The 10,355-nt window shown below is 35.4% G+C and overlaps 1 pseudogene; it reads right to left on the bottom strand.

The window, feature by feature from the left end:
* Positions 1-2,932: 2,932 nt before the first annotated feature.
* On the bottom strand, positions 2,933-8,539 carry LOC119536819 (annotated as a pseudogene).
* Positions 8,540-10,355: the final 1,816 nt, after the last annotated feature.

Raw genomic sequence — 10,355 nt, forward strand, 5'->3', positions numbered from 1 at the left:
AAATTATTTACCTGCCCCAGAGCTAAAAAAGTAAATTAATGTGATTCATGTGGAAACTTTTCTTCCCAATTTTGTAGGCTGATATGAAGAAACTGGACTTTGTTAAACCCAATAGAAATTTCAAAGAATGCATTACTTTGTTGAGCAGAGATAGTTCACATGTGCCCATGAGCAGCTCCTAAGCACATTAATTCAACCATCAGAATGAGGGTAATGTTTAAGGAACATCTCCATGGTCATCTTGACTAGATTCCATGGGGAATATTGTTGTGGAAAAAGGAGGAAAGGGGAAATAAAATACACACACACACACACACACACACACATAGATGTTATCCAATACTTGGTGTTACAGAAGAAATTCCAATGACAGGAGTATTCCAAGCCATAATTGCACAGGAATATGGGTTCTGTTAAAAGATTCTCTAATTAGAGGAGATCTGAATTTCCATATTTTTAAAAATGTTTTCTCTTTTTTTTCTTTTTTGCTCCGAATATATATTCATTTCCATTTTGAAGTAACCTGAGTCTGGTTTTAGCTAACAAACCTAATGGACAAACCCTTCCTTCCTGGTCCTGAAGAGGTCAGCATTGTGCATACATTAGAGTGAGAGATTTTATGCTGTAATTGAAGCTCCTGGGAAATGGATCCTAAGTACCTCAAACAGTCATTAGTCTCTATGGAATACTAAATGTAAAAAAGTTAAAAATAAAAATAAGTCTATAGATGATATAAGAAACATATTATAATTAACCTCTCTGGAATATCATGAGGAATTTTTAAAGCATCCTAATTTGAGAAAAAGCTATTTGAAACCAAATGTCTCCTCCAAATTTCTTGGTGCTTTATTGAATTCTACATCCCTGTGTTGTACATATGGGCCACAGCTCATATTATCATTATGAAATTGCATGAATATTTCTTACCAAATTTCTCTTTCTCATAATATTATGAAATCCCCATCTTTCTGTGAACCATACTGCCTAAAGCCACACCAGAATTCCTTCAAACATCAGAAAGGAAATGAGTCTCCTGATCAAAAAACTATATTAAAAGCTTACACCCACTGAGCATTTTTATGTGCCAGAACCTGTTCTAAATATTAGATAAGTGTTTTTTCCTTAAAAAACCTCACCAATAGATACTAAATATTATACAAGTTTTAGGTAATTTTATCATCATGATAACTGTACAAGAGATCAATTATGTTTTTATGTCTGCCTATCAAAAGGGATGACTGAGGCACAGACAGGTGTAACTTGTCCAAAGTCAAACAAACTCAAACCATCATGCTGCTTTCTGGTTTTCCCACCCATATGACTGCATGCCAAAGAGAAAAGACCTGGAGCTAGGGCTGGGCTGCATTTTCCCTAATGAATCTCCAATGCTGGAGCCATTAAATGGGAGCACCTCAAGTATCTGCTCTAGGTGTATTCTTCTTTATCACGTCAACCTAGGCCACTGTGTTCAAACCTAGGTCTGTGTATCCCTGTACATGTTCAGTCCTTTTAAGGTGTGCATGAACAAAAAATACTTTCAAGTAAAGCAGTTTTTGTATTCTCAACTATCATGGAATATGTTCCTAAAATTAATCTGTCAGAAAATGCACTTGAAGTTGAGGAGACATTCTGGATCTCCTTCCCACTCTCCGTTTCACAATATGCAAAAGAAAAGAAATGCTTTCACTAACCTATAGTTGGTGATAATCCCCATGAGTGAAAATGTGTGGACCGAAACAAACTTGTAACTTGGAATATTGTTGTGCATGAGGCCCTCTTTAATTTTTTTAATAGAGTATCCACACAGTTTATTTCTCACAGTTCTCCTGACAAATGAACATTATTCAAGAACATGCCATCTACACAGGTAAGAAGAAACATACAGAATATTTTAAATGATGTACAATAAAATCCAGCAGTATAAAACAATGTTTATGAACTCTTGCTCACTGTACAGATTAAATTTAATCATTTGTTTAAATAATAATAAAAATACAATCTTTTATGGATCTTGTGCAGACTGCAAAAGAGGGATATTATTACCATATGTATGATTTTTATGTTTGGCAGTTTTCTTTGATGAGTTGCACTGACAACTCTAAATACAGAGGAAGAAGGCTGTGCATTTTAAATGAATTAATGTGAATTAGAGACTTTACACAGATACTACCACTGGCTCTTTTCACCATTGTTTGTACACATCACATGATCACCTTATGTAGCATTACATTTAAAAAATATATCTGAGAGCCACTTTTATAACATTCACACACCATGAACTGGTTAAGGAAACAATGCCACAGTTGTCTCCTGCAGTGCTTCACTGTTGGTAATAAGGACAGTTCATTGTGATTAAAAGAAATTAGACATCAATATGGTTAAGCAGCTTCAATTTACTAAAGACTATCAACAGCTACCATTGGGAGAGTGAGTTATTTTAGAGTGCATATCTTAGAAGCAAACACCATTATTGGTTAAAACTTTGTATAAAGAAGTCAGTTTCTGTGCTGAGAACTATTTTCACAACAAAATGAAAGCTACTAAACTATTTATATGTAAATACTTTCTCTTCTCTTTATTATAACTGAGTTCTCTGAAACCTTTGGAATTTATTCTCTCTTTAAAGTGTGCTCCATTTCACACATTTAAGATCACCACCTTAAAAGGCTTTAAAGTGGTGGTGAAAAATTCACCAGGGAAAACCCTTTACTCACCAGGAATGTTCAGCCCCTGAACAGTGATCTAAAGCCACAGATCTATACTTGACAAGAACACTCAGGAAGCTGTCAGGCTGTGAGTGCCATTTCAGGGAAAGCTGTCAGGCTGTATCATTTCAGGGACAGCAGAGAAACTTTCCAAACTCTGCACATATTTATCAATGGTACCATTGCTATGTGTTGAAGAAGACTAATAAATGATGGTCTCTTCCATGTCATCTGTTTGCTGGAAAGTATTTTGGGTCAAGGTAATTATAACTGGTGGCCTGAGACACACAGTAATCTCTATCTTAGAATGTCTCTGACCCATACGTAGGTTCTAATTGTTGATCTTCCTTGTGAATATATGTTTCCTGTAGTCAGTCTGAGCAAGAATCACACAAATCCAAAGATATATCTGGAGGACAATCCTGGAAGTGCCACCAAATGCCCTGGATAGGTTCTATCACAGAGTTATCACACTTGAAGCTCACATGTTGCACAAAGCCCCTTTCAGCTTGCATCTGCTGATGTTTCTGCTTCTTTAACTTTTTAAACTGTAATAATTCTTTATATTCAGGTAAATTCCTATACATGATAGGAATACTTTCTTCATCTGATGCCTTCTGACAGCCATATCATGTGGCTATGAAAACAGGTTCAGTCATCATCTTCATCCATATACACTGAAGGCTCATGGGATGTTATGAAAATGGAACGTTTAATTTAAAGAGATGTTTATTAAGGGGATGTTGTTGTCTTATTGTTGAAGACTTTTTGGATTACATATATAAGTTTGGTGTTCTGCCTAGGACTGGAATGCCAACTTGAGTCAGCTTTATGAAACACTTCTGCACTTGGCTGGCCATCTGTTTTGCTGTCCTATTGCCCACTTCATCTGCTATCTTCTGCCAGTGTCGATATTCTACTTCTTCAGAAGGGTATTTCAGGAGTAGCTGTTCGAGCTTTTTCTGTTCTTCTACAATCCACAACTTTTTAAACTTTCAGGTTTGGTATCATCACATATGTGTCCTCTTGCCATCTGAGGATGAAGTTTGAGCCTTCTAGACCATCACTCAAAGGCAACATAGAGTATGAAAGGGACTCCTCATCTTATGTAGGATCTAAAGGACTTTTTGTGTAGCAGGTAAACCTTTATCAAAAACTAGTTTAGCTCTTCTAGTATGTCTTTTATGGTTTTTGAATTCTCTTTCAAAGTTCCCAAGGCTATTGGCATATTGATCCTATGCAATCTCCAGCAACTGAACAACTCTCTATGGTTATGGAAGCTATATATCAACCTTCTTCTGAAGTTTTTCCACAAATCTAATGGGATTTTTTTTTTTTCAGTTTTTCTCTCTGGTGTCTTCCTAAACTTTCAGGGACTTGAACTGCTTGAGAACGCTAAGCCTCGAGTATAGCAGTTGCCTGTAACAGTCTCTGTTACTTTTTACAAGTGTTTGCCTAGTATTTGATTCCCAAGTGTCTGCATTTATCTGTCATCACTGTAAATGTCCACATTGCATTGAGCCGAGAGGTATTATTTATTTATATGGCTGTACTAGCACAACTTGCTATCTTCCATGTGGGGTTGGGCATTGCCGGCCAGTTGAAGAGGCGTGGCTGCATGGCATTTGCTAGCGTGGCCACAGCTGCAGGAAGATTTACAGCTCTACAGCTGTAACGAGGTGCTCCCAGGTGGGTCCACACCTCCCAATTCTGCCATGCCTCTTTAGTTTTTAATTTTGCAATCAAGGCACCTGGAACTCATGGCTAGGCTTTTGCCTCTTTTGATCTCATATACATTGCCTTTAAGTCAAAGTGTGTCCCTAAACTTGTTGTATCTTGGCTCATTTGGTGATATTAGTATTGATATGTTTTACTAAATGATCCTGCTCCTTCCATTTCCTAACCATTGGTCACATATTCTACTTCTATTGTAGGAGAGTTTCATGATGGCCAAGCAAAGAGAGTATCTATAAAATTTACTGATAAACTGACACCTTATGTAACAGATCATGGCAAGAAGATCTCTATGGCAAATATATATAGAGAGACAGTCAAAATTGGAAGTGAGATGACAACTGTGCCAGTTGTGCTGGTTTGGATGTATTATGTCCCCCAAAACACCATTATCTTTGATGCAGTCTTGTGTGGGCAAGAAACGTATTGGTGTTGATCGGGTTGGAGACTTTTGATTGGATGTTTCTGTGGAGATGTGATCACTCAACTGTGAGTGAGATCTTTCATTGGATATTTTCCACGGAGATGTGGCCCCACCCATTCAGCATGGGCCTTCATTAGTTTACTACAGCACTATATAAGCTCAGACAGGAGTGAGCTTGCTACCTCCAAGAGAGACACTTTGAAGAATGCACAGAAGCTGAGAGAGGAGTTGCAACTTACGGAGACATTTTACAGACAGCCTTTGAAAGCAGACTTTTGTTCCAGATAAGTTAAGAGAGGACAAATACCCCAAGAGCAACTGAGAGTGACATTTTTGAGGAACTGCAGCCTAGAGAGGAATGTCCTGGGAGAAAGCAATTTTGAAGCCAGAACTTTGGAGCAGATGCCAGCCATGTGCCTTCCCAGTTTACTGAGGTTTTCCAGACACCACTGGCCATCCTCCAGTGAAGGTATCGATTGTTGATGACTTACCTTGGACACCTTATAGCCTTAAGACTATAATTTTGTAACCAAATAACCCCTTTTATAAAAGCCAATCCATTTCTGGTGTTTTGTGAAAAGGCAGCATTAGCAAACTGGAATAACAACATATATTTATAAGTTAATTCAAACTGAGAAATTGAGTCAGATTTTGAGGGCAGAACATAAATCAAGTGTGTATTCATGCACATGTATTACAGTTCATTTATCCACTCCCTAATTGAGGGAGAATCTGTTTGCTACTAGCTTAGGTGATGAAGAATGCAATGCCTATATAATTGTCCACCAAATTTTTGCATGCAAAAATGTTTACATTTCACTTGGGTAATACCTACAATTTGGAAGTGTGGGTCTTATGGTAAGTGTTTGTGTCACTTTACAGTAAATCAACAAACTGTAATCTGAATGGGGTGTACCATGTAGAATTCACACCACCAATATTTTAGAATTCTGCTTGCACTGCATTTTGTCTTGTCATGTTATCTATGCTTATGATTTTTTTTAAATTGTCCATTCTAATAACTGTTTAGCTGTAGCTTATTTTTTAATAAGAAATTCTATTTTAGAGCAGTTTTAGGTTTATAGAGAAATTTCACAGAAAGCATGAAGAGTTTCCATATACCCAGACACACAAATAGCTTACCTTATTATTAACATCTTGATATAATCTGGTACATTTGTTGCAACTGATGAACCAATATTGACATATTATTAGTAACTACAATCTATAATTACATTTAGTTCACTCTAAATATTGTACTGTTCAATAGGTTTTGACAAATGCATACTGTCAATTTTCAACCTTGGTGGTATCATACAAAATAATTTCAGATCCCTGAAAATGCCCCATTTTCCACCCATTCATTCTCCCTCCATCTCGTACCACAAACCCATGGCCCCACTAATCTTCTTAATGTCCTTACAGTTTGACCTTTTCCAGAATGCCATATAGTTGGAATCATATAGTATTTGGCTTTTTCATACTGGTTTCTTTCTCTTGCCAACATGCATTTAAGACTGTCACATTTCTTTCTGTGGTTTTATCACTCATTTCTTTTTATTGGTAAAAATAACCTATTGTGCAGATGTGCCACAGTTTGTTTTCCCACTCCCCTATTTAAGGTCTATCATGGTTTCTTCCAATTTTTATCAAATATGAATGAAGCCACTATAAAGATTTCTGTGCAGGTTTGTTTGGCCTTAAGTTTTCAACTCATTTGGTCAAATACCTAGAAGTATGATTGCTGGATTATGTGATAAGTTATCTTTAGCTTTATAAGAAACTTCCAGACTGTCTTCCAAAGTGGTAGTACCATTTTGCATTCATATCAGAAATGAAAGATTCCCTGTTGCTCCCACATCCTCACCAGCATTTGGTAGTGATAGTATTTGGGATTTTAGCCATTCTAATAGGTATGTAGTATCATCTCATTATTGATCTAATTTGCAATTGTCTAATGAGATGTTGAACATCTTTTTACGTGCTTATTTGTCATCTGTATGACTTCTTTGTTGAAGTCTCTGTTCAGATCCTTTTTATTCCATTTTGTGAATGGGTTGTTTATTTTTTATTGCATTTTTGAACTCTTCATATATTTTGTATTCAAGTTCTTTGTCAGATAAGTGTTTTGTAAATATTTTCCCCCAGTCTGTGGTTTTTCTTTTCATTCTTTTAACATTGTCCTTCACAGAGCAGAAATTTTACCATTTAATGAAATCCAATTTAATTATTTCTTTCATGGATCATATTTTTGGTATAGTTTCTAAAAGTCATTGACAAACTGAAGATTACCTAGGTTTTCTCCCATGTTGTCCTCTAGAATGTTAGTAATTTTGCCTTTTAATTGTAGGATTGCAATCCATTTTGAGTTCATTTTTGTGAAAGATGTAAAGTCTGTGTTTAGATGTCCTTTTTTTTTTTTTTTTTTTTTTGGGCATGTGGATGTCCATTTCCTTCAGCACCATGGTAGAAAAGACTATACTTTCTGCATTGAAATAACTTTGTTCTTTTGTCAAAGATCAGTTGACTATATATATGTGGTCTATTTCTGGGTTCCCTATTCTGTTCCATTGATCTATTTGCCTGTTTTTTCACAAGCACTTTGCTGCCTTTGATCAATGTAGCTTTATAGTAGGTCTTGATGTTGAGTAGCATAAGTCCTCCAACTTTTTATTCCTCAGTATTTTCATGGCTGTTCTGAGTGTTTTGCCTTTTCATATAAACCCTAGAATCAATTTTTCAGTATCCACATAACTTGCTGGGATGTTGATTTAGGTTGCATTGAATCATGTATCAAGTGAATAGAACTGACATCTTAACAATATTGGTTCTTCCTATCCATGTTCATGGAATAATGCTCCATTTATTTAGATATTCTTTTATTTCTTTCATCAGAAATTGATAGATTGTTCATATAGCTATTGTACATATTAAATTATATTTCTAAGTATAATTTTTTTGTATGAAAGTAAATGGTGTTGTGTTTGCATTTCAAAAGCCAATTGTTCATTTCTGGTGTATAGAAAAGTAATTGACTTTTGCATATTAACTTTGTATTCTATAACCTTGCTATAATCACTTATTAGTTCCAGGAGCTTTTCATCAATTATTTGGGTTTTTCAACATAGGCAATTCTATTAACTGTGAAAAAGATAATTTTATTTACTCCTCCCCAAAGTATGTACCTTTTATTTCTTTTATCTTTTTCCTATTGCATTAGCCAGGATTTCCAGTATGATTTTGAATAGGAGTAGTGAAAATAGACACCCTTGTCTTTTTCTGAATCTTAGGGGCAAATCATCTAGTTTTACACTAATAAGTGTGGTAGGAGCCCCGGGTCCAGGGCCTTCCCTAAGGACCTTGACGACTGTGCACACAGCAGCTTGTGTGACCTACGTCAGTTAAGGTTTAACCTACCCTCCTGGTAAAACCAGGCTTCCTGCACTAAATATAGTCTACAGTTTACCTCCTTCCAGAAACCCATGAGATACTATTATCTACAAGATAACCTACAACCCTCCCCTCTTTCGTGTTGAATACAATCAATCCTTCCCTCTGCCACAAGTCTCCCATTCCCACGCATATGATTTCATACCCATTGGAATGTCACTATGGCTTGGTCAGTTCCCCCCAAAGTGTGGATTACCTTCACACTGAGCTCTGAAGTGGCTGCCATTCAGAGCAGCTCCTGGCCTCATTCAGAGCAGCTTGACTGGCTTCCCACCCTGTAAGTCCCAAATAAAATCTCATGCCTCAGAATGAGTTCAGTGCCTTCTTTAGTCCTTAGGCTGCAAAAGCCCCCTTAGGCCATGATAAGTATGATATTGGCTGTAGTATGTTTGTATATATTCTTTATCAAGTTGAGGAAGTTCCTTCTATTCCTGGTCTGCAGAGATTTTTTTTTTTTTTTTTTTTTTTTTATCATGAAAGGGTATTAGATTTTGTGAAATGTTTTATTTTTCATACATTATGATCATTCTATTTTTCCTCTAGAATGTTGATACGAGAGACTGCATTAATGGTTTTGAAAAGTTGAACCAGTCTTTCATACCTATAATAAATCCAACTTTGTCATGATGTATAATTCCTTGTATACATTGTTGGATTCAATTTGCTAATATTTTCTTGAGGATTTTTCATCAATATTTCTCACAGATTTTGGTCTGTCATTTTCCTTCATTTGAATGTCTTTGCATGGTTTTGATATTAGGGTAATGCTGACCCCATAAAATGTGTTAGGAAGTGTTCACTCTTCTTCAAAGAGATTATGGAGAATTGATGTAATTTCTTCCTTAAGTGTTTGGTAGAATTCAGTAGTCAAATCATTTTGGCTTTGTGCTTTCTCTTTTGGAAGATTGTTAATTATTGACTCAATTTCTTTATGAGATGTAGACCAAATCAGATGATCTCTTTCTTTGTGTAAATTTTTATAGATTGTGAATTTAATTTAAGGTAACATATTTGTAGGCATGGAGTTGTTCATCATATTCCTTTATTGTCCTATTAATGTCCATGGGATCTGTAGTGATGGTCCCTCTTCCATTTCTGATGTTAGTAATTTATGTCTTCATTCTTCTCCTCTTGATTAGACTACAGGATTGTCAATCATACTGGTCTTTTCAAAGAAATGGCTTGTGTTTTTCTTGATTTTTCTTTTGTTTTCTTGTTTCCATTTTCTTTGATTTTTCTTTTATTCTTTTTTTGTTCTTATTTTATATAATTTGCTGTCTTTTTCTAGTTTTCTGAGGTGGAAGCTTAGATTATTAATTTTAAATGCTTCTTCTTTTTTTAATACATTTACTTATTTCTATAAATTTCCCTCTAAACACTGTTTTTGCTGTATCCCACAAATTCTAAGTTGTACTTTCTTTTCATTTAGTTCAAAATGTTTTTAATTTTTTCTTGGGAATTCTTCTTTGACCCATATGTTATTTAAAAGTGTGTTTAAATAACAAATTTGGGTTTTTTTTATAGCTGTATCTTTGTTACTGATTTCTAGTTTGATGCCATTGTAATTTTAAAGTGTACTTGATATGCTTTCTATTATTTTGTTTGTTTGTGTGTATTTTGTTGCCCATGATGTGGTATATCTTGTTGGATGTTCCATGTGACTTTGAGAGAATGTATATTCTGCAGTTGTTGAATGAAGTATTCTGTAAATGTCAATTGGAAATGCTTAATGTTGTCCAGTTCAACTGTATCCTCACTGATATTCTGCCTGTGGAATCTTTCAGTTACTGACAGAGGATGTTTATGTGTCTAACCATAATTGTGAATTTTAAATTCAACATTATTGAGATATATTCACATATCATACAATCATCCATGGTGGACAATCGGTCATTCACAATGCCATTACATAGTTGTGCATTCATCACCACAATCAATTTGTGAACATTTTTGTTACCACACAAAAAATAATAAGAATAAAATTTAGAGTAAAAAAGAATACCCAAAGCATCCCACACCCCCAACCCTTCCCTATTGCTCAT

Source organism: Choloepus didactylus, chromosome 6 (genome assembly GCF_015220235.1).
Source record: "Choloepus didactylus isolate mChoDid1 chromosome 6, mChoDid1.pri, whole genome shotgun sequence".
NCBI classification, from domain to species: domain Eukaryota; kingdom Metazoa; phylum Chordata; class Mammalia; order Pilosa; family Megalonychidae; genus Choloepus; species Choloepus didactylus.